This window comes from Arvicanthis niloticus, chromosome 21 (assembly GCF_011762505.2).
Source record: "Arvicanthis niloticus isolate mArvNil1 chromosome 21, mArvNil1.pat.X, whole genome shotgun sequence".
Classification (NCBI taxonomy): Eukaryota; Metazoa; Chordata; class Mammalia; order Rodentia; family Muridae; genus Arvicanthis; species Arvicanthis niloticus.
The window spans coordinates 50,915,076-50,939,993 of record NC_047678.1 but is presented as its reverse complement, the minus strand read 5'-3'; the positions used below and the strand labels follow the sequence as shown (position 1 = coordinate 50,939,993).

Below are 24,918 nucleotides of genomic sequence, written 5' to 3'. Positions count from 1 at the left end.
GTGTATGTGTGTGTGTGTTATATAAATGTTCATGTGTGTGCAGGTTCATGTGCAGACATGTGAGACATTTGGTGGTTTGAATGAGATCATTCCCCATAGACTCAGATATCTGAATACTTGAATCCCAGTTGGTGGTGGTGGAGTATGTGTAGGAGGTGTGGCCCTGCCTGAGGAAGTGTAGTGTGTGATGGAAGCTTTGAGATTTCAGAACCACACAGCTCCCCAAGTCTGCTTTCTCTGCTTCCTGTTCTAGATGCAAGAGGTCTCTCAGGCACGGCTGCCACCATGTCCGCCACCCACTGCCATGCTTCCCTGCCATAACGGGCTTACACCCTCTGGAACAGTAAGCTAAAAGAAACTCTTCTGTAAGTTGCCTTGGTTACCGGATTTTATCAGCAACAGAAAAGGAGCTAATGCATAATTCATGCAGAGACCAGAGGCAGATGCTGGGTATTCTCCTTGGCCACATACCACCTTATTCATTAGACAAGGTCTCCCATTGAGCCCGAACTTCACCAATTCAGCTCTACTGGCAACCAGCGAGCCCCAGTATCTTCTTGTCTCCACCCTGTCAGCACTGGGATTACAGCTGTGTACACATGTGCTCAGCCTTCTTTTTAAGTGCAATTGATTGAACTCAGGTCTTCATGCTTGTGTGGCAAGCCCTTTCCCAATTAGGCTATCTCCCCATGCCCTCCATGGGCTTTATAAACACCATGTCTCTGTAGGCTGTTGAAAGGGCATTGAGACTATTGATTTCCTTGGGATACATTCATATAAAGGAGTTGTAATGATACATACGGTGTCTAAGGATGCTCACCACATCTCTAGTCCCGAACAGGCAGCAAAGGGTCCCATTGAGCACTGTGGGTTTCTGCTCTCCTTTCTGACCTCTACAATGAATCTGAAAAGGTTGCTTGCAGATGTTTAAAATCATAACTGGTATGCTTCTAAACAGTCCCAAAATGTTCTCTCTCTCTCTCTCTCTCTCTCTCTCTCTCTCTCTCTCTCCCTCACTCTTTCTCTCTCTCTCTCCCTCTCCCTCTCTCTCCCTCTTTCTCAAAAAAGAAAGTGTTTCCCTAAATAGGACAGATCTACAAAGATAGAAGAACAGATACTAAAAATACTTTTTCCCAATTAGTGGTGGCCAAACACATATGAGAAGATAGCTCAAAGTAACACACATACATAAAAAATTCACATACTGTGATGTAAGATTAGTGCCCCAAGCAAAATTAGAAACAGACACTAGCACACACTTAAGATTTGATGGGAACAATTGTTGACTAGGACATCCATGGCCCCTGTAGAAGTTGAATTGTTTCTGAAAACTTTCATATCTGCTCCTCCCCCCCCCCAATCTGCCCACCCCCAAGATACAGGCACTGGATTTCCGGAGAAAGATGCACATTCCGGACCTCTTCATCAAATTGATAGGGCGGCTGGTGAGATCAGAAGTGTGGATCTATGCAGCCCAGAGGCAGATGGCTCGTCTACACCTTCTCAGCCATCAGGAATTCGGGGTTTTTTTTTCTCCACAAGTAGAGGAGAGAGAGCTACAACCTGATGAGAGGGTATGGCGGTGACAAGGTCAGGCTGTGAGGCTCATCACTCTGCCCCCAGTACAGCCAAACAGCTGGTCCTCCTCCCTGAACATTTGGGTGGCTCCTTGGCCAGCTGGGCAGGAGGTTGCTGCCAGCCCTGTCTTTCCCTGCAGGAGGGTCAGGAGTGACAACTGTTGTGTACCCAGACCTGCCTGAACAGACACTCCAATCTGAAATGAGAGGCTGCTCCTCCCTGCTGTTCCAGTGTGCTTTTGTCTGGCTCCCACGTCCTTTCACGAAAAACTCAGGTTTCTCTCCTCTCCTTCCTAAATTCAGAACACTGACCTGCACACTGTAAGCGGAGCTGTCAGTGTCTTCAGCCGCTCCAGAGCCCTTGCTAGCCAGAATCTGAAACCCTGTGCCCATCAACCCCATGCTCCGGCCAGGAGCCATCTGTCTTATCTGGCCTGTGTTTGTCCCATATGGTTGTTCAATCTTGGGAACTCTTGTGCGGGAAACCAGACCTACTATCATCAGACTCTCCTTGGGGATACCCCACTTATCCCCCAAACCTCTCAAACAGACCCTTTCCTCAGACTCCATACCCTCTTCCCACCTATGCTACACTGCCCTGCCTCCCCTGGGCCCCATTCCTGCCAAGATCAGACATGCTCAGTCCCTGCCAAGGAGTCAGATACTTCGTGATATGCATGGGGAGAGTGTAAGACTGAAACAGCCTGTCATTTCTGTCAGCGCTGGAATCCTACTGGCTTTGGGGAAGGGGATCAGTAATCCAATCACTGTTCACCTTGATGCCTCCCCTGAGCCCATCCCGGAACAACACTAAACCAGCTGTCCTATTGCATACTTCTAGGCTGGCCTCAAGAGGGAGCTCTTGGACAATCCCCACACCGCCCTCATTCTTTGGCTGTATCCTGTTGGCTGCCCTCTTCCAAAGGAAAACACATTTGCAGGCAAATATTTAACATCTGAGTTTCTCTTGGACCCTGGGGAACCCCAGTTCTTGAGGAATATCAACACCGTATTCCTCACAGAACTATCTACGCTGGGGACTAAAGCCCCTGTAGTTCTGCAACTTGAATGGATAAATCTGCGTCAGAATCTGTACAAATAAAGATGACACAAAAGGAAAAGAACCCTTATACGGTTTGAGTATCTTCTTTAGAGAAAGATGATATAGCCTAAGGAAAGGGCAAAACATTCTACAAATGCTCAGAGTAGAGACGCCGCTTTTGGAGGAAATCAGGGGAACTTTGGTAAACTGGCCTGGCTGACTGAGTGAACCTGTGTGAATGAAGCAGGCACCTTTGGTCAAACTCCTCTTACTAATGCTCCTTCAAAGTGGCCTTTCATTTATTTTCATCTAAAGTTCTATGGGGCAAACTAGTATGCCCAGGAGCGTACTCCTTAGTGAGCCTGTTTAGGAGTGGGCCGGCCCCTACATGAATATGTGCGCTCTCCCCATGCCTCCCTTGGGGAGAGCATTGTTTTGTGGATCAGTCTCTCCCCTGCTTCTGACTTCCTGGCTGCCAATTTCAGCTGCTCACTCACCATGATTCACCAATCGCCTTCTGTTACAACCTCACTGGGTTGGTTACAGCTATCTGATGGGAACAACCACACCAACCTTATAGGATCGCCATGAAGAATGTGTAACAGTCCTCACAGAAGCCCAGCCTGAGATTGCTGGGAAATACGTGGAAGCCATGGATTTGTCAGCTTTATAGTGACCTGGGGCATCTGACCTCTGCCTAAAGCCAGTGTGGGGCGAGGAGTGTCCGTGCTAGTGTAGGGGACTCAGATAAATTATGAATTGCTCTTCTGAGGAGTGATCTAAAACTCTAATAAATCTTCTGGACTGAGGTAACTGGTGCCAATCCTCAGTAATGTCTTTTTAAAGAATTTCTCTTTAAACATAGGAAGCCTTTGACATAGATACCACACACACACACAAAAAAAAACCCACTGAGTTCATGAAGAAAGACGAAATACATCAGTGTGTACAGTGAGAAGGATCATGGGTAACCTGTGCTTTAATGTTACTCACCTGGAGGCAAGCACACGCTAATGGCTTGCAAGAAAATGTTTTCCCAGAAAGGCACGTTCCCTCCTTAAACCACTAGATGACGCCAAAAGCATGCTAAACCATTGACAATGTGCCTGTCCACCATTTCTGTGGTTCACAGGGTGTTCTGGCTGGGGCCAGTTCTGTTTGTTCATGGTAAGGTGCTTTTCCCACCCCAAATACACCTCTCTCTCTCTCTCTCTCTCTCTCTCTCTCTCTCTCTCTCTCTCTCTCTCTCTCCCCCTCCCTTCCTCTCTCCCTCCTTTCTTTTTCTCTCTCTTTCCCTCTCTCCCTCATCTCTTTCTCTCCCCCTCCCTCCCTCCCTCCCTCTTTTCCTCCCTCTCTTCTCTTCTCTCTGTCTCTCTCTCTGTCTCTCTCTGTCTCTCTCTCTGTCTCTCTCTCTGTCTCTCTCTCTCTCTCTCTCTCTCTCTCTCTCTCTCTCTCTCTCTCTCCCTCTCTCTCTCTCTCTCTCTCTCCTGCCTCTTTCCCACCTTTCTGTTTTCAGTTGCTTTCCAAAAGACTGACATGTCTCTGGAAATACACAAAGTCTACAGAAATACCAAGCCTTCTATAATACACAAATGTTAGGTTGTCCTACTTGAGACATGGCCCTCTGTTAAGAAGCTCCATTAGAACTTCCGAATATCCCTATAACGCTCAGTCACCTAAGTGCAGCTCATGTTTTCTAGGATTACACGTTGGGGGGAGGGGGAAGCAATTCAGTAGTTCAAATTAGAAAGCATATGGCTTTGCCATCATGTGGTCCTGGCTTAATCCAGGCTGCAGTACAAACAGCCACATGACCTCAGCTGGGCTTTTTAATCCCTCTGAGCTTCCAGCCCAACCCTATGAAGGGTGGCAGAGTGTTGAGAGGCTCAGGAGAGGGTACAAGTGCCAAATAGCTCCTTGTACCCTGTTCTCCAGAGCAAAGAATGGACTTCATCTTCTACTCGGGCCGGGGAGAGAGAGATGGGTCCCAGCCTCAGCCAAGATGGCTGCAGGGCTAATGTATTAACTCACAGGGCTCCACACACAAGGAATAGTTAACTCAGATCCTGCCCTCGTACATGGCACTTTGAGCAGGAAAATACGAGTCTGAGCATTGATTATTACCAAGTAAGGAAGAGAACTCACGGTTTACTTTTCCTTGAAATGAATTCTCACCACGCAGCTCAGACAGGCCTTAGACTCAAAATCCTCTTGCTTCATCCTTCCTAGTACCAGTGGGATTACAGGCTTACAACGCCATGTCTGGCTCATTTCCTGAGTGTTTCATCTGTGAGAGGCTCACAGACAGGCAGATGCTTGACCACAAGCGAAGGTGAGAAGCCCTCCAAGTGGTAGAGCTATACCCGGGCAAAGCCAAGAGAGGAGGGGAGGAAGAGAGAGAGGAGTCTCGAGGACGGGTGCCTGCTCCTTTGTGTTGTAGTGCTGACTCCAAGGAGCTTTGAGGAAAATCTTGAGTTGGACTTGAGTGCGTGGATTTCCTGTGTCATCAAGAAGTCTTTGAACTGTGTGTGCTGCAGATGACTACACTGAAGGACTTGTTTCAGGATTGTGAGGTGCTCTTTTAGGACGAGGCCTTAGTATAGAAGTAGGGGGCTTGGATGCAGGCCTCTCTTACTTGTTTCGAAGTTTGATGTCACTCTGTGTTGGCCAGGGACCTTAGGCATGCACCTGTGCCTTCTAAAACAGAGCTGGTGGCAGATGGAATTTTCATCACACTCTCACCCCTACAAGCTCCTCCCGAGTGTAGTATCTGTGACTGTGTGTGATTAAGGCTTGGGATGAGCCTGCATGCAATGGCAAAGGTGAAGGATGCATAGATGAAATTAAGGAATTGAATCAACTGACAATGAGTTCACAAAGAACTCATAGAGATGTGAACTATCATATCAGGAGGAGGCAATTCTGACAGCCCACAGATAACAAGATGACTTGAGTAGAAAGACAAGACCACAGTCTAGCTGTCCCCCTGCCTGCATCCTGCAGGCCCTGAGCAGAGGACCAGCAAGCCTTGGAGACAGCATCTAGAGCCTCTGACGCTGGGACACTTGGTTACATAACAGCAGAAAATGAACTCAGGCCTGTGCTACCTTACATTCTTAATGTGAGTATTAGAAAAAAGCCTATACAACACCTGACATAGGGGCTGTAGAAATTGCTCAACAGTTAGAGCCCTGGTGACAACAGGACCTGGGTTTACTTCCAAGCACCCATGGTTTCCAACCATCTGTAACTCCAGTTCCAGGCTATATGGCACCCCCTTCTGATCTCCATGGGCACCAAGTATACATGGTGCATAGACATACATGCAAACACTCACATGTTGAAGTTTGGTCTGTTGGTACTGTAATGCTAAATTCCTTACCTAAAAGTCTGGTTGCCTATGAGTGAATTCTCACGTTTACCAGCTTTCTTTATGCAAATCTAATTCCTTAATTTTAAAATATTGGTTAAATAAAAATGGCTACAGCCAATTACTGAAGTGGGGATTAGAGGTAGGAGGTGTTTTGAGTTACCTGTTTGGGAGTTGCAGAGGGAGAAAAGTAGGAAGAAGGAAAGAGAGACAGGAGGAAGCTGCCACAGGGGGAGATGAACCATGAGCACATGGCTAGGAAAACCAGCAAATATCTGGGATACACTGCTGGGGAGGTAGCTAGGCCAGCAGTTAGAAAAGGAGATTAAGGGTTACCTCCCCCAGTAATTGTCAAGGCCAAATAAAATAAGCATAGTATGAGTCTTCCGTTCATTTGTAAGCTGGACAGGGATAAGTTTAAATTGGTTCTACTACATTCACACACATAAAACAAAACTATAATAGAAAGAGGAGTGCCAGGAAGTGACAAACCACATAAGGGGCTCTCCCTCTGTCCTCCTTGGGGAATATAAACCTCCATCTTCTCTTAATGAGTCATGTCAAATAAGGCTCATGGAAAGGGCTGGATGGAACCATTTTATTTGTACGGTGTGTCCTAAGGCTTGACCCGTAAGCAGTGAGCAGCAGCCACAGTGGCAGTGATGGCTGCTTTATCCTGGTAAAGTCTCAACACACTCGTGCACACAAAAGGACAATTCATTTCATTCCCTTAAACCACTTCTGACTCACTTTACACATTGTCCTTCTTGCAGAAGTACCTGAGCCCACACCTGCCTCATCTACTGTCCCAGAATAAATAAGCCTGAAGTACAGCCTGGCTCAACACCTTCCACTTTCAAATGAAACATCGTCAGCTCAGAAAAAGACTTCTTCAATGCCAGAAGGCAATTTAAGAGCAGACTGGGGAAGAGAATTTAGGCATCGTGATGAGAAGGCTGCTTCTATAGAGCCTTACCTTTGTTTTTTCTTGTTTCTTCCGAGGTGTCCCCTCTACTCAGTGTCTCTTAGCTCACAACAGATCAGAACTCCCTCATAAAACTCACCTTACACAGGACTGATTGGTCAGCTACCGTTTTTTTCAGCTCCGTCTCCTGAAGAATCCATTATTGATGGTAAGTAATATATTCAGTAAGCACTGAGAGCCTACTTGGAGCTACATTGGAATCAACCCCAGGGTCTCCTACAAGGAGCCTCCACAATTACTTTTATATGTGAGAAAACCAAAACATACAAGGTTCAGAGGACACAGTGCTCCCTGAATGCCTGCCACTTTTAAATTCTTCCTACTTTCAAGTAGGCTTCTTCCCAGGAGCTGCGAGGTCACAGCTCCACAGTGTTAAGCAGAATGGGTCAGGAGCACCAGCTGCTCACTGGTAGCTAACCCAGAGCTAGGCTCCTTTTCCTATTTGATGCTAAAGGCCAGAGATAAGGAACCAAATTTTACCTCAGGAAAGCATAATTCCTCCTCATCGTCACCATCCTCCTCCTCCTCCATTTCCTCTACTTCCTTGTCCTCTTCTCCTTTCTCCCCTTCCTCCTCCTCTTCCTCTCCTTACTCCTCTTCCTCTCCTCTCCTTCCTCCTCTTCCTCCATCTCCTCCTTTTCCTCTCCTTCGTTCCCTTCCTCCTCCTTTCCCCTCCCTCCTCTTCCTCTTCCTTCCTTTCCTCCCCTTCCTCCTTCTCTTCCCCCTCTTCTTCCTCCCCCTCCTCTTTCTTCTTTGTCAGTCACAGGACAGAAATCTCAGACCCTCCTCACACATCTGCTCCCATAAAGTCCATTGTGATGGTCGGCCATGTTCTCTTGTCACAGCAACTTTGCCTGCTGACTCCTCTGTCAGTCTGATATTGAAAATGTTTTCTTGGAGTGGTTGCTTTTTCAGAATTCTCTTTAACTCAGTCAGCGTCTAAAACACCTGGTCAGACACCGACAATTTACTAAACCCCTATGCTGGTTATTCCTGTCCCAGGAATAACCAGTCCCCCTGTGACTCTGCCAGTTGCTTCTGGGATAGAGTCCATGGCAGGGGCCTGATCAGATAATGGTGACCTGGATTGATATAGCTCAAAAGTAGGAACTGATACTTCTCTGGATTCTGGTCTTTGGGGTGAGATTGGGAAGCAAGCCCCAAGGCAGTGTCCCTGATGAATGAGAGGACATCTTTTGGGCATCAGAAAATCCACTGCCCAGAGGCTTATAAGCCACTCCTTCCTATCACTCAGTCTTACTTCAGAGAGTTCTGTGGCTCTAAGGAAAGTCGCTCCCTGCAACGGCTAAGTATACAGATCTGGACCAGTGAACCTAGAGATGAAGAACCAGAACAATTGCAGCTGCAGAGTTCTGGTCTGTTGGGACAGAAGACCTCCTGTGCGGGGCGGGTGCAGAACTTTTCAGGCAAGCAAAGTTACTGCGTGTTCTGTGATGAGCATGTCAGAGAGTATGTCCCTTTCAGAGGGATGGTTGTTAGCACGTGTGCACACCCTTCAGCCAGAGAGTCAGCATGTCAGTATGTACATCTTTCAGCTGGGGTGTTACAGAAGGAGGGGGAGAGCAAGAGAGGAAGGGAGGAGGGAAGGGGAAGAACTCAGTTGTCTAAAGTGGTGCTCCAGGTTAGCATGAGGACAGGGTGAAGGCCAGCGTCTAACTGCTAGTGGACAGGATAAGTGATAGTTTAAGCGTTGTGGGTACCGTTGTGCTTAAGTGTTACACAATAGTCCATTCCATCCATGATCAGTCCATGTTTCTCTTAATAAATTCTACTGAACAGTTAAGCCTGCCAAGCACCATTCCTAGACAGGAGACCCTTGTCATCTATGTACCTCAGACCAACTTGCACATGCTAAGTTGACTGTAGCTTCTTACTGTTAAGTTGCTTTTGGATAATCGAGTACTGCTAATATGATATAAGAAACTATTAACGCTGATGCTATGATGACGACGGCTGGTACTCACAGGTCACATTGGGATGGCTCCTGCAACCAGGTGGAGCTGCTGTCTAGGAGCTGCCATCACCAGCAGGTCTTTGGTTGAGCCTTCATGAGGCACCCGTTGAGTTTGTATCTACATCACATAGCTCCTTATCATCTGGCACATTGCATCTGATTTGTCTCATCCTTTCCTACACGTTGACGTTACCAAAGCAAGCTTTAAAGGGGCATTATTTTAAGGCTGGATTTGTAAAATGTTTGATTGAAATGGAAATGCATGTTTTTGTTAACGCTCGGTCGGTTTGTGCCTCATGATACTCGTGAAAAGTGAACAGGGAGTACAAAGCAACAAAAATACTAATATTGATGTCAAGCCTAAGGAGCTCTGGAAACTGAAGCTGAGATGATACTGCACTGGAGAGCTCTGTGAAGCCTGGGTTGGCCTGGTGCGGTTACTCAGACCTCCATTACTATAACAAAACACCTGAGAGAGTCAACTTACAAGGAGAAAGGATTTATTCTGGTCCACGCAGTTATAGAGACTTCAGGCCATGCTCTGTCGGCCCTGTGTAGGGCAGCACATGCTGTCAGGGAGGATGTGGGGAGACAAAGCTGTTTACTTTGTCTGGGATGTGAGAAAAAAAACAAAAACAAACAAACAAACAAACAAAAAAAAAACAGGGAAAGGAGGAAGGCTAGCTGAGAATTTAAAGATGTTCCCTTAAAGTTTTGCCACCTCCAAATATTGCCAGTGATCCCAAATTTAAGCTATGTACCTGGAGCATTCTGGGCCAGGGAGAAAGGTTTTCCTCCACCACTGCAGACTAAGTATGAACAGTTAGTTCCTTCTTATTTCTGTGTCTAGCCTGTATCTCCTATCTTCAGCATTCAGCATGCAGAATACAAGTCGAAGCAGGCCCTTGACCTTGCCTCAGGTTCTCCCAGATGTGTCCTTTTTCCTGATCTTACTGGGTGGACTTGACTGTGTGCAGCATTTTGTTCAAACAAATCATTGCTGAGCATGTCCTGGGTAGCAGAAGTGGAATGTGGTCAGAAAGCCAAAGAACTCTTTGGGCCTTTGTCTCCTGTCTTTGTCCCTTGTGGCCCCACCTCCTGCTCGGGCCCTAGTGCCCTTGCTCTCTTTCACTGTCTCCTCCCTCCCCTCCCTCCTCCCTCCGCGGCTGCTGCTGTTAGGAAGAGAACTAAGACTGGAGTCGATCTCTTTTTTTTTATGCCCAAGGGCATTTGCTTTGAAAAACTTTTTTTTTTTCCTGCTGCCCTGGATCCTTGTAAAAACTCCAGTTAGTCTCAGTGGTACTGATGGAAGAGATTAGAAATCTCCAGAAATCATGATGTTATTGTCTCTTTCTTTCTGAATGTGGGAAGTCCTGCAGCCAAAGCTCAGGTGAGTACCCAGGGCGGTGCCCCGGCTTCCTGGGCATCAGTCTGAGCACACAGGTTAATCTCCTGTCATCCTGTGGTGACCTGCTAAGGCAGGCACTACTTACATTTAATGGAGAAGGAAGCAAAGCCATCAAAGTGAGAAAGCTGCATAGATGTCCCCAACAAAGGCAGTTGCAGCTGCTCCCACTAAGGCTCCCGCGATGTTGCTAGGTCTCGTATGTGGAACTCCCTGTTTCTTCCATGTGCGTTACTCCCTCTGTCCATATTGCTGGCACCAAAACTTTCCGCACACCATTTCTCATAAACCCCACGAGCAGTTTATGAGTTTGCAATGTGACCGTGCAGAACTGGGATATTTCACAGCTCGCTCGATTATCTGAGATCCCGGGACGTAGGTGTCCCTTCCGATGTTACAAGGCAGTTGGAGGCAGAATTGGGTCCAGAACTCAGTTCTTTACAGGCCATGCCTGGTCTGGCCTTTTCCACTCTGCCTGGCCCGCTGAGGGCCTGGCTCCCTTGGCTAGGTTTCAAGTGCTGTGGCACGCACAGTTAGGTACTTAATAAATCCATTGTAAAGCTAGTGTTTCCTGAAGCTAAAGTAATGGTCCATGTAAACAGTATAAAAGCAACTGAACCAAAAGAACAAAAAACATAACGCAAAGCCATCAGAGACTTGAGGCTATCACATGAGACAAGAGGAAGTGATGGAGAAGAGGTGAGTCCCAAGTACCAAAGACCAAAGCAGGCTGGGGAGAAAGAGGGGGAAAATGGGTTTAAATGGGTTTCTTTCTCTGTAAATAAATTATCTCCTTTATTCCTCAGATGAAACCTGTGAAGTTGGTAACCTCTCCGGTAAACTCTCCATGACATCCATGAGAAATTTGTGTATTGGTTTTCTGTTATATCCCTCCCCTCTCCTTCCTAACACCATTCAACTACTGGTGGACGAGTCAGATCTTCTAACTCTGAGTACTGACATGTTTGGTTTTTCTCCTCGTTGCTACAGAAGCTCTCTGCCTAGCTACACCACTAGCCCAAGATGGAATTTCTTCCAGGACAGAACCTAGACTTTTCTCCAGGCCACTACATAGCACCAGATCGTTAAGTTCTATAGTGTTCTTTTGCAGTAAATAGGACCAACGTCCTGTTTTCTCCCTTTGATAGTAGGTTCTAGAGGGACATGGAAACACAGGTGACAAGTACGAATTCGAATCCCTGAAGTCATTTACAACCTGTGTGAAGTCACGAGACATCCTTTCTGTGCCTTGGTTTTGTCTTGAGATTGCCATGCACGTACCCCATATGATTGATTGTCTTTAAGATTAAATGAGATGTATATAATGTTCTCAGCACAGTGTTAGAAAACTTTTGTGCATTGTGTTGTGCCAGACGGAACTGGTTTTCTCCTCAGTTTCCTACAACAGTCTTCTAAGTGTTAGGTTTTTCTCGGTGACATAAGTGATTTTCTGGGTTTGGGTGACCCCTCCCACTAAGGTGACTCAGGATAGGAGGCCATCATATTGGGAGAATGGGGTGTGGTTACAGGATGGACTCGGAGGCACACGCTAACAGCCTCTGCCCACCCTTTGGAGGCACACTGTCAAGAGACTGGATTTTCATATCGCCAGTGACTTGATCATTTGTGCTAACTAGTGAGACCCCAGCAAAACCTGTTGACCCCTTAATTGTCACCCCCAGTGTCACTGAACATACCAGTGTGTTGGGAGAACGATGCATGGTAGTTCTATGGGGAGAAGCTTTGGGGCCTCCCCAGGCCTTCTCCTGGGGTCTCCCTTATGGTAAACCTGAAGTCCTGATCCTAACTGCAGCAGGAGGCCTGCGCCTGAAAGTCATCCTGGTAAGATAATGACACAAAGAGTCACACACACACACACACACACCCCAATGCACTTGGTCACTTATTTATTGCAGTGAAGTTTCACCACTGAGCCCAGATGGCTCCCACACACAGGGATCACACACGTGACCACTGTATTCTGTTCCACACTGTGATGTCAAGGCATGGCTCCCCAATGCAGGGATCACACACATGACTGCTATATCCTGTTCTACACAGACCTTGTCTCTTCATTCTGTCCTGCTAGCTGTTGTGTCAGGATGAGGCACACAGACTCTCAGAAGCCAGCCTCCCTTCCTGTATGTCCTTTGCCTCACTTCCCATTGCCATAGAAGCTCAGCAGCACTCTGCCGTGCATCCACCGTTGCACCTAAGAGCCCTCCATGCTGCTGTCTCCTGCTCCTATGGCAACTCTTTTTCTTTTCTTTTCTCTTTAAATTCTGTCTTATGATATGTTGGTTGTTCTTTCCCCTGAAGTTTTTGTGGAGAGTTCCTCCAAAGTGTTCCCATGATTCCTAGCAACAGAGCAGTTCCCTCTTTCAAGTTTTTCTTGGAGGAGAAGTTGCAGAATGACCCTTGCAGAAAAGAATCAGTGTCAAGTTGCCTATGGATCTCTGTCACAGTGTGGCTTCCCTTGGAGGCAACTATGCTGCTAAACACTGACAGAAAACACATTCTACACCCTGACCAGATAGTCAGTCACAGGGCCTGGGGTGGGGCCCTCTGTGGAGTTCCTTGACACTGAGCAGAGCAGAGCAGAGCAGATGCCAGACTGATCCAAACACTCCTCAGAATGGAGGCATAGCTCAGGTGTGAAATGTATGCTTATCATCTCTAGGGTTCTAGGTTTGATCCTCAGTGTGTATGACACATGTGCATGTATGTGCACGCACACACACACACACATACACACACACACACACACGTCCCCCATCCTTAGGTGTGTCCACATTTGCCATCTGTCTGACCTGAGACTCTCAGTCTTACTTACACCTCCCCTTTGGACCTATTTGATGACAGCACTCTGTGACAAAAACCAGAAGGATGGCCTCTTCCAAAGACTTCACAGTTGTCTTCTCAGATAGTTAAATATTACCTTTTGGATCTCACCTTATAAAGCCCTTCCTTCCTTCCTTCCTTCCCTCCTTCCTTCCTTCCTTCCTTCCTTCCTTCTTTCCTTCCTTCTTTCCTTCCTTCTTTCCTTTCTTCTTTCCTTCCTTCCTTCCTTCCTTCCTTCCTTCCTTCCTTCCTTTATTCTTCCCTCCCTCCCTCCCTTCCTTCCTGCATGTGTAGGTGTATGTGTTGTATGTGCATGCATGTAAGTGCATTTGCATATGTCTGGGTGCAGATGTGCATGTATCTGTGTGCATGTGCACATGCATATAAAAACCAGAGGTCTTTCTTAATTATTCTTCCTTCTGTTTACTGAGCCATGGATCTTTCACAGATCCTAGAACTTGTGGATTTGGATAGTCTAGCTAGCCAGCTTGCCCCACCTCACCAGTGCTGGGATCACAGGGGGTAAGGGGATCACCTGCCTGGCTTTCATGATTGCTGAGGATCTGGACTTCAGGCTTCATGCTTATGCAGAACTTTATTCACTGGTCTGTGGATATGGCCCCGACCTTCAGACTTTTCTTAGCTTCTCTTGTAAGTTAGCGTGACTCAGTGGGCTTAATAACTACTGGGACAAGAGGCCAAACTATAAAGCAAACGCCCCCATTTTCCAACAACCAGACTCTAACTGCTTGGAGCCTGACCAAGGGAACTTGTGGTACCTCATACAAATTAGAGCCTAGCTCCCAACGCCCTGATGCCACAGCGAGGAAGAGTGTGAGTGAGCACTACCTGACAGAGGAAGAGTGGGAGTGAGCACTACCTGACAGAGGAAGAGTGGGAGTGAGCACTACCTGACAGAGGAAGAGTGGGAGTGAGCACTACCTGACAAGATCGCCAGCTGACCACCTTTCCCCTTTTCAAACAAGAACCCCACTCAAATAGCCCTAGAAGTAAGGTCCAGAGGCAAAGCCAGGAAATGTCCCCTAAATATCATAAAAAGACTCCATTTTCTTCCAAGAGTAGTTTTCTCTCCTGAGAATTCACTGTCTGTTTCTGCCATGTCTGTTCCTCATCAAAACTTCTCCATCAAAGGCACCTTGAGCTTGCTCTTCTGGACATGCCCAGAACTTTTGCGTGAGTGAAGCTTCCCCCATGTCCAGCACACCTCAGCCTGGCTGTGCTTCCCCAGCTCTGGTTGTCTGGATTACGTTTTAAAGGCTGTCTGCCTTTACTCTAGCTGTGTGACCTCAGATGGCTTCACGAAGACTCGGCCCTCTCAAACAAGGATAATAATAGTGCTTTCTGCAGAAATTATTGTAGGATTAAACAATGGAGTCTGCAGAGGCACTGGATCAGGAGCCTGGCACCGAGCAAGCATTTGAAAATGTCAAGGGGGTCAAAGAGAAATAGCCATCAAACTTGCAAACATCCCCAGAATAAGTGATTGGGTTTTGAATCCTGACATCTAGAGAATGTGTCACACTCAACAGCCATCTGTTGACTCATTTTGGAGACAGAGCAGGGTGACCCGCCTCACCCTGGAGCGCTGGGCAGTGTTAAGATCTGTAAACGTCATGCAGAGTTAAAGATAGTCTTATTGTAAACCTTCATGATAATATTTTCCTCTAATGAAGCAAATCATTGGGGGCAGGGAATGGGACAATTTGGCTCCCTAATTGACACTATCAGACTGTCCCTGGCTACCCTGTCTCCCTTGAGCAAAAGGACTTGGGTTAAGCTACCAGCCAGACCACCTTTATGGCAGTGCCGGGCATCTTGCCCACTCCATGGCCAGCTTGTCCTCTTCTTCCCTTAAGGATTTCCACCCATCTCTTTCCACAAGTCAAAACCACAGCCACAAACACAGGACTTCTCCTGAGTTTGGGGAAATCTTGCAATGAATTTTGGAATATGAGATTATTCTTGGGGAATCCCTGAAATTGGGGATTCAATGGTCTGTGGCTCCGCAATACTGAAGAAAGGCCTGGCTTCTGGTCGGTGCCTGTTGTGGGGAACTCCTACCTCCTCATTTGTCAGGGGAGACCCTTCCTCCCTTCTATTGTTTGACTCCAAGGTCAGGACAGAAACAGAGAAGGAACCCTGTTGGAGTGACTTTTCCCATCAAGAATGGTTGTTTTCAAAAAGTAGAGAGCTGGGACAGCCAGGAAGCCTGCCTTTCTTTTGGAGTATTTAGTTTTCTTTAGGATTGAATTGAATCTGGAGGGCATTCCCATCTGAGTGTTGAGTCAAAGGCCAATGCAGGTTGCAATTGGTATTTCATTCCCTGCCCTTTTGGAAAAGCCTGGCTCAGGTTGTGCAGATGCTCTGGGGCAATTCACTGCAAGATGCTCTAAGAACAGACCTGCATCTCTGAGCCATGCATTTTTATCCTGCAGGTATGAGACTCTTCAGAGTCTGAAACAAAACAGGCTAAGGCTTAAGTGGCCAGGAGCGTGCCCAGGCATTCCTTGGCCATGAGGAGGGGACTAAGGATTGGGAAAAGGTTGGAAAGTCCGAAGCTTGAGGGGAGAGCAAGAGAAGAAGCTGTGAGCTTTTGAGCAAGTTTGTAAACTAGCCCTACCACAAGCTCAAAGGTTTCAATTCAGACACGTTCAATCAGAGCATTCCAGTTTTGTTGTGATTATATTTTATTTATCCATCATTTGGTTCTTTTGTTTGGAAGGGAGTTATATAGGCACCGGTGATATTGACTTCTGCTCCTTCCACTGGGATTTCAGATGTGAGCCACTACACCCAGACTATTTCTGTTTGTTTTGTTTTTAACCTTTAAAAGACACACAGTTTTCCCAATTGCCCATCTTGTTTGTTTGTTTGTTTGTTTGTTTGTTTTTTAGTGTCTTGGGAAGATGTCCCTGTGGGACATAAAACCATGTTAGGAAGTTTGGTTAGATGGAGCAGATAGAGACCTGGAAACTCGGTAAGCCTACTCTGAGAAGTGGGTATGATATGGTACATTATGCATCAATTTTTTGCCATGAACAACCAATAAACTGTTTAGAACCATGGACTGTCTGTTTCATCAGGATCTGCCTTGGGGAGCCATGAAGAAGGCATTCACCTACAGATCCACAGTTTAATTCTCCCGTAGAAGGCCTCTCTCTACTCCCAACCACAACTGCCAAGAAGCCTGCTTCCACAATGCTAAGGACAATCCCCCTATGGGACAAACCATAACTCCCCTTCCCACCCACCTACCCCACCCCCTGGCTCCAGGCTAGATGCTGTCCCCAGTCCTCAGCCCATGACTCTGTTCTCAACTCTTTCTCCACTTTCCAGCAGTGTCTTGATGTCCAAGAGTCTGAGAACCCCACAGCCTGGCCTCATCACAGAATTGGGGACCCCCGAACCGGCTCCGGCTTTTCCACATCTCAGACTGCGCTTTCCCACCCTCAGAGCTCAGTCAAACTCCCCGAGTTCCGCCCCCATAAGAGGCCGTGACCAACGGTGGCGCGGACTCAGACCAACATGTTCCCACTGTCTAGCTGACCTTTGCACATCCTTACCACCCTAGCTTAGCTGAGGCTTTCTCTTTTAACCCCTCAATCCCCTAGTCCCCTGTGAAATGCTCATTTGTGCTGAGCGGGACTTCTCTGTATGGTTTTAGGATCTACGAGCTACTCAGAACTTCTGGCTGGATGGTGAGGCGGTGAGATGGAGGGACAGTCTGGGGTTAACCACATGGTCTTTCCATTCTCTGGAGTTGTTTTTCAGCTTCTCCAAGGCCAGATGTGTGAGAACTTTAGTTCCTGACACAGGAACCTGGCTTATCCCCAGTACTGGAACTGCAGAGAGGATCCAGGCAGTAAAACCTCAGCCCATCCTTGAGGGCACCGATGATGGTGCAGATTCCAGCTCATGCTTTTCTCCCTCCCCACTTTATAGCAACTTTTCCATCTGACCTTCCTGTGGGTCTCAAGATTCAGCCTCAGCCTCACAGATGCTGTTTAACCACCCACACCAAACTGCGGAAGACCAGACTCCATAACAAATACTGTGAGTGTGCCCTCTCCCCTCCCCCTTCCTCCAAGCCTCTCTGCAGCTTTCCTATTCTTTCCCTTCTTCTGACCCACTTTCCCATCTCCTCACCCGTCTGCACACCCACATACCATCTTCTGACTTTCTTATATCTCCCCTGCTGGTCCTCTTTCTATGATGAACCTTGTAAACCATTCTATGGCTCTCTTGGCTCTCCAAGCTTCCCCATCATAACCCTTACAACACCTTCTACCATATCCTAAAATTCCCAAATGTCCCACATCTCTTCAGCCTTCCCTTAGATCGCTATCCTGCTTATGATAATTCTATCTCTCTCTTTCCCCCCTCTCTCTCCCTCTCTCTTCATATGTGTGTACATGTGTCTATGTTTGTATGTATGTATATATGTTTATATGTATGTATGTATGTATGTATGTGTATATGTATATATGTGTATGTATCTGTCTGTCTATCTATGTGCTTGTGTGTGTTTGCTTTTGTTTTTTCGTTTTGTTTTGTTTTGTTTTGTTTTGTGAGATAGGTTGTGATACAGCCCAGGCTGGCCTCAAATTGCTTTGTAGTGGAGGGTGACTTTGAAATTTTTATCTTCCCAGCCCACTCCCCAAGTGCTGAGTTACAGGGGAGTGCCCCCTGCCAATCCTCCATAAATATTTGATGCATGAAAAGTGGAGAGTATTTTGTTTCCACTGAACCACTTTGCCTCTGTTCGGTAGGAATTTGTTTTGATGATCGGGAACGAGATAGTAGGCTCATTCCTTGAGCACACATGAGATAGAGAGAGACAACATACAGCAAATACACAGGAAGAAATGTGTATTTGCTCCTGGAACCGTCTGACAAACTAAAACGGTTTAAAGTTGCTGTTGTGCCGGAATCTCATGCATAAATCATCCTGGTGCTTTTACCATTAGGAAAGTAAATGCCCACGGGCATTGCTGTCTCCCCCATCCTGTCGCCTCCATCTCTTAAGTACATTATAATGGACAAATCTAGATGGCAGGGCTGAAGTGTTGGGGATTTTGGACTCCTCAAGTATGGCCCCAGATAACTTCCACTCTCAGCTTACTTTCTGCATTTCTAAAATGGCCTAAAGATTCCCGGTTCTTCCACCAGAATGCTTGTATCACTGTCCTGACTTTTTCAGTCTGTCAACTGTAAGGGCGGTTCTGATGCTGTCTTGTTCCCCAGTTGGTTCTTCATCTATCAGTAAAGAAGCCATGGGCCAATTGCTGGGTGGAAGGAATAGGAGGGACTTACAGTCCCTGGAGGAAAAGAGACGGCCGCAAGGGAGGAGAGATTTCCCCAGGCTTCTGATGGAGAAAAGTTGACCAGGCATGTGAGGTCTCTGGTGGAGTGGTGGCCTGTAGCTGCTCCTACAGGTTGGTGGTAGGAACTGTAACTGAACAACTAAGTTAGGGCCGGTGGGCTGTACAAAGCTAAGATTATTGCTAAGGGCACGCTTTTCCAGGCGGGAGACAGTAGCATCCAGCAATTGTACAAAGAAGGCAAGTTGAAAATGAACAACTGTGCATGTATCTTCTATCCATGGATTCAAGGGAAGCTGGGTGGGGGCTGGTAGCACGGCTGTTCCCGGAGCTTAGGCAGGGTTGCAATAACTACTTACAACAGTCAACCTTGCCCATATCGTGAACTTGTAGCAAAAAGTAATACATTGTGAAAGAAGTGTTTGTGTTCATATATAAAGAAGAGAGCTAAAAACGATGTCTGAACTCCTGTTCTTTTTAGGTTTCCTTTTAAAATATTTGCCCAAGTCAGAAGCATTTTTTTTATCTATCCAAATAGAAACACTTTACCCATTAAACACTAACTTCCCACTTGCCCCAGATCCTAGAATAAACATACTACTCATACCCTGTGAGTGTGATCAATTTGGCTTCCTCATCTAAGGGGAATTATAAAGCATCTGCCCCTTTTAGATGGGGGCATTTCTCTTGCCATAATGCCAGCACGTTTCAGCTTTATCGCAGTATGTGTCAGAGTCTCCTAGTCTTTTTTGAGGCTGAATTCTGTGGTGTGCACGCATTCCATTTTGAGGTACATACACAGCTTGCAGGGCATAGGCAGCAGCATGCAACCCAGGCTAGCTGTGGATAAGGTATGAGAGGTGTGAGTGTGAGTGTGCACACATGCATAACTTAATTGTGCAGGTCTCAAGCATGAATTTTGTGGGTGATAACATCATGTTGCTATGTCACAAGGTTGGGCATACATGGGCCCATTTTCTGTTGGCAGATATGAGCTTCTTCTCCTGTTGGGTCTTTTGAATGATGCTGTTGCAAGCGTATGAGCATCATTTGAGACCCCAGTTTTCATTATCTAGACCACATGGTAATTTTACATTTAATATCTATTTATTTTTGCCCGTGTGAGGGCAGGTACATGTGTGCCATGGCATATTCATGTGTGCATGTCAGAAGACAGCTCTGTCCTCTCCAGCCATGCTATGGAATCTGGAATCATACTTATGTTACTGGACCTATGTGCAAGCACTTCTACCTGATGAGACATCTTGCTAGCCCATGTTTAATATTTAAAAGAACTGTCTTACAGTCTTCCATGGTGATGGGGCCATTTAATCTCCGCATCAGTGTATGAGGATTTCAGTTTGCCCATATCTTTACCAACATGGTTTTGTTGGGAAGTAAGCCCACCAGAGACCAGCACGTGGATACTCTTAAAGCTGAAAAGAAAGTCTTCATTACTGACCGACAGCTGCATGGGGAACTTGCCCAAATCATGCAGCCCTGAGCCTTACAGCCTTTTATTTCTTATGTACAAAACCACATCCTGGGTGTCACACTTCAGTTAGCAAGGGGTGGGAATGCAGACACTAAAGAGCAAGGTTACATGTAGGAACTTTCCTGGAACTATGAATGAAATCTCTGTTCCCATTTTGGCAGGTGTTGGGACCTACATGCTGGGGTTTATGGTCAGAATGGTGTCTCTAACATGGTATCAGTTATACTAAGGTCTGGAGGTCTGTTACATTTTTTTAAACACAACCATCCCAATGGCTCTATAGTGAGTTTTTTTTTTTTCTTTTAAATTTTGTAGTACCAGATTTTTAGATATAACTCTCTGGAATCTGTCTCCCCATTAGAAAGACTTCCCTTACACACATTTCAGACAGGCTGTGTGGCTTCAGTTTTTGCCTTTGCTAAACCAGCCTTCTGAGCCATGCCCATCTTTCCTGGGAGACGTGGCATAATCTAGATCAGCTTGTGTGAGAGCGTGCACATGTGTGCCATGGTACATGCATGTGTGCATATCAGAAGACAGGTCTCAGTCCTCTCCTGATTCCATGTTGTAGAATCTCAGAATCATATTTATGTTACTGGGCTTGTTTGCAAGCACCTTTGCCTGATGAGTCATCTTGTTCATTAGATGCCCTCAGAGTGAATCTTGGTCAAATCTAGATGCTCTAGAATCGATGTCACCAATCAGAATCCAAGCTAAAGGTGAATCTTCAATGGCAGTTCTTTGGACACTTGGGTGTTGGGAGGAGTGGCCTTGACTGTGAACATCAGGTGTCAAGAGGGAAACACTCGTTAGTGGTAAAACTGCTCAGAGGCCAAGGGATGGTCACATGTTTGAAATGTCTGTCACAAAACCCATGAAAGACCCTGACTGGGAGTCAGCTGGGCCTCAAACTTTCTCCCAAAGAAAGGATGCTACGATAGCATGATCCAGGAGATCATATTCTGAGCCTGGTACCTTTGGCCAGAATTTCTTGAGGCAGAAATAAAGCTTGTCATGTGGTGCATTGCTATAAGAAAGTGAATTCATTTCAGCTGAAAATTGAGGCATAGGCTTTCAAAGAGACTTTTCACGTTGGTCCCAGTATGAAATCCTATCTAATAGATCCAGCTTGTGTATCTTAAAATATTGGAATTTGGGGTAGGGAGGCATTTTGTACACTGCAGAGATAAATAAAGCATTAGGAACTGGGATGATTTCTGAGCCATATGGTACCCATCCTAGCACAGTTTCCAGCCAGTGCTGGAACCAAAACGAGTCAGAATTTTGGATGCGGTAAACGTGGGAATGACGGCAGTCAGTGGGTACTTCCATCCCTCCCCCAACTGCTCACAGTCTCTGGCCAAATATTCTGCAGGGTAAGAAGTGAGGTCTCCCAAGGAGGTCATTGGGGAGATGGCACCATACAGTGGGGCCAAGCTGGCCCTACTGAGAAGACATCGAAAGGCACATACGGTGTTCATTCCTACAAATGTCACTCCAGATTTTTTAAAAAAAATAAAATTATGTGCATTTTAAACATTTATAGCCAGATCAATAGAGAATGTGGGTTCATGCGTGGGGTATAATGCCATGCAGAGGGAATCAGAATGTCTTCCGTAGCTCGCTGGTATTGGCCTTGTTCTGACTGGTAGGGAGGCAGGGATCTAGTGGATTGTCATGGAAGGACATTACGCCTTCGAGCTCACTAATGGATTGGTGCAGATTGAGTGGTCTTCCTTAGTTGGAGTTTTTCTAATCTGTTTTATGAGAGGGGTGAGTATGCTACCATATGCCTGTAGGTGTCTAAGGACAACCTGAAGTGTTGTTAGTCTTCACCTTCCATCTTGTTCAGGACAGAGTCTCTTGCTCTCCACTTCACATGCCAAACTAGCTTCCTGGGGTCCCTCTGTCTCCAATTTTCTTCTCTCCATACACTTACAGGGATGGCAGGTATACTAGAATTACAGATATGCACTACCTCATCTGACCTTACATGGGTTCTGGGGATTCAAACTCATGTCTTCACACTTATTTGGCAACTATTCTATTCCCTGATCCATTTCCTCTGCCCTGGATTGATTTTTATATATCCTGGGCTCAAGTGATCCTCCTGCTTAGTCTCCCAAGAAGCTGGGAGTATAGAAGTGTGCTGTCTTGTCTGGTGCAAGTGGCTTTTAAATTTTACATCTTGCCTGAGAAATCAGGTAAATGGGCCCCAAACCTAGAATTTAGATAAGAAAATACCAGCAAGAGCACTTAAACATTTTATTTTTAAAACTGTACTTTCTTTGCTTTCTTCTTAAAGTGGCCATGGGCTGTGTTGGTCAGGATGGGCTAAGTTATGATACAGAACAAAAAAAGACCTTGGAATCTTTCAGCCAAGGTGTATTTCTTGCTCATGGAATATATCCAGCACAGGTCAGAAGAGAAAGGATATAATCTGCTTACATGGTCACTAAGGAACCCAGTGGCTTAGGCCAGAAAAGAGTCTTCGTAAAAAGCTCAGGCCTGAGGTTCAGACCAGAAGTGCTACGTATCATTGCTGCTTCCAAAGACCATTTAATGGCAGGGAGATGTGATTTTTCACTCTTTTATGAGCCTAGAGGAGAGGAGAGCTGGTGGTGGGTCCTAGTAGCATTGATCAGATTTTAATATCTCATTCATTCATTCATTCATTCATGTAATCAGCCTGCACTGGTTGCAGTTCTGGGCCTTGTGGTAAATACAGACTTGTGCCTTCATATCCACTGCCTTCAAAGTCAGAGTGAAACTGGTTGGCTTGAGACTGACCATGCTTATGTAAACAATTATGTCATCGATCATACCCATCCTGAAAGAACAGGAAGAGGTGTACAGAGAAGAGATGGATTAAAGATTCTAGCATGCAAATGCAAGGATGACAGTTTATTCCACCACACAGACAGCAGTCATCCTACCCACATCTGCTGGTGCTCCACCCCTGTGCCCTGGACACTACAGCTGGGTAGAGAAAGTATGACTTCATGTGCTCAAGGAGAGGAATGTGTGGAACAGTCAAGAGTGCCCCAGATGATGACGCTCATGGATTCTCAGGCAGGACTCTCTCTGTTCATTGTGATGGCTGGCATTACTGAACACTGACTGCGCACAGATTTTATTATTGTCCCTGAAATTCAAGTAGCAGAGGCTCACATTGGTCACTGAAGAATATCCTCTAATACTGCCTGGAAGACTTAGAAGATGATGACTCTGGTGGTTTGAATAGGTGTGACCCCCTCCCCATTAGATTCATGCTTGGCCCATAGAGAGTGGCACTATTAGGAGGTGTAGCTTTGTTGGAGTAAGCATGGTCTTTTTGGAGGAAGTGTGTTACTGTGTGTGTGTGATAGAGAGGGGAGGCTCTGAGGTTGCATATGCTCTAGCTATGCCCAGTGTGGAACACAGTAGTCTCTTTCTGATGCTTGTGGATCTAGATGTAGAACTCTCAGCCCCTCCAGCACCATGTCAGCATGCTTCCCACCATGATGATAATGGACTGAACCTCTGAAACTGTAAGCCAGCCCCAATTAAATGTTTTTCTTTACAAGAGTGGCCATGATCATTGTGTCTCTTCACAACAATGAAACCACTGAGAGCAGACCTACTGAATCAGACATTTTTCTTTTTCTAAAACCTGGTTGAACTTTGGGCTTGGGGTTCTACTGAAGGCTCATAGATATTTTCTATCTCAGATCTAAACTGTAGCAGTCACTCATTGTCCTGGCTAGATTTGTGCATCAACTTGATGCAGCTGGAATTATCACAGAGAAAGGAGCCTCCCTTGAGGAAATGCTTCCATGAGATCCAGCTGTAAGGCATTTTCTCAATTAATGATCAAGAGGAGAGGGACCAGCTCATTGTGGATAGTGCCATCCATGGACTGGTAGTCCTGGGTTCTATAAGAAAGCAGGCTGAGCAAGCCAAGGGAAGCAAGCCAGTAAGCAGCATCCCTCTATGACCTCTGTATCAGCTCCTGCCTCCAAGTTCTTGTCCTGTGTGATTTCCTGTCCAGGTGATGAAGAACAATGCAGTAGTGTGAGCTGAACAAACCCTTTCCTCCCCAACTTGCTTCTTGGTCATGATGTTTTGTGCAGGAATAGAAACCCTAACTAAGACACTAATCTCATTCTTGGGAGTTCTACAACATAATTGCAGCATAGTTCTCCAAGTCCCTACTTTCTAGGACTATCTAAAGAGAGTCAAGATGTCAACGTTTGAGTCTGAGAGAGAACGCAAACACTCCAGTCACAGCATGGCAGATAAGGGTTAAGATATAAATTGAAGCATTCTCTTTCCTTGGTGGCATCTTTCTTATGGCCACCCCCCCCCACACACACACAGTGTGACCTCTGTCTTTAGGAAAGGTCAGTAAGGATCCGAGCTATCTGACCCTGTGGTCTAGTGGGCTTTGATGCCTTGGGGTAGGGTGAGGTCTACTTGGTTATGAGAGCCTGCTCATACCATTGATCTCTGTAAAAGATATCCAAGTAACATTCGGACAGAACTTGAACAACCATTCTGTGGTATGTAACTATAAAAAAAAAAAGTGTGATTCTAATCTCAACTAGCTTTTTGGGATGAGAAGCTGGAGTCTGAAAAGCATTCAAAGTTTTCCTTTTGCTGGCTTTGCTTGGTGCCTTACATTTTTCTGTAATAGCTTTATCTGGTTAAAGACGTGACATTACCCGTTAGTGTGACTGGGAGTGGGTCAGTTTGTAAGTGAAATCCCTCTTTCTTCGGCTTTGTGATAACAAAGAATGATAACAAATGGACGAAACCTTTTTCTTGTAGATGGAGATACTAGGTCCCTCCAGGTTCTTCTAGAACCATGTCTGCCGTGAGCCTCTATTGATTGATAAGGACAGCAT

The 24,918-nt window shown here is 46.2% G+C and overlaps 1 long non-coding RNA gene across 2 annotated transcripts in view; it reads left to right on the top strand.

Moving 5' to 3' along the window:
* The first annotated feature begins 4,893 nt into the window (after positions 1-4,893).
* LOC117693516 (uncharacterized) overlaps positions 4,894-24,918 on the top strand; it is a 36,377-nt gene continuing 16,352 nt past the window's right edge. Inside the window, exons 1-3 of one of the 2 annotated variants that reach the window (XR_004604448.2) lie at positions 4,894-5,740; positions 6,763-7,122; positions 17,159-17,269. This is a non-coding gene — a long non-coding RNA (uncharacterized LOC117693516). The remainder of the gene's footprint in view (positions 5,741-6,762; positions 7,123-17,158; positions 17,270-24,918) is intronic. The other variant, XR_013105526.1, reaches the window with a different exon arrangement.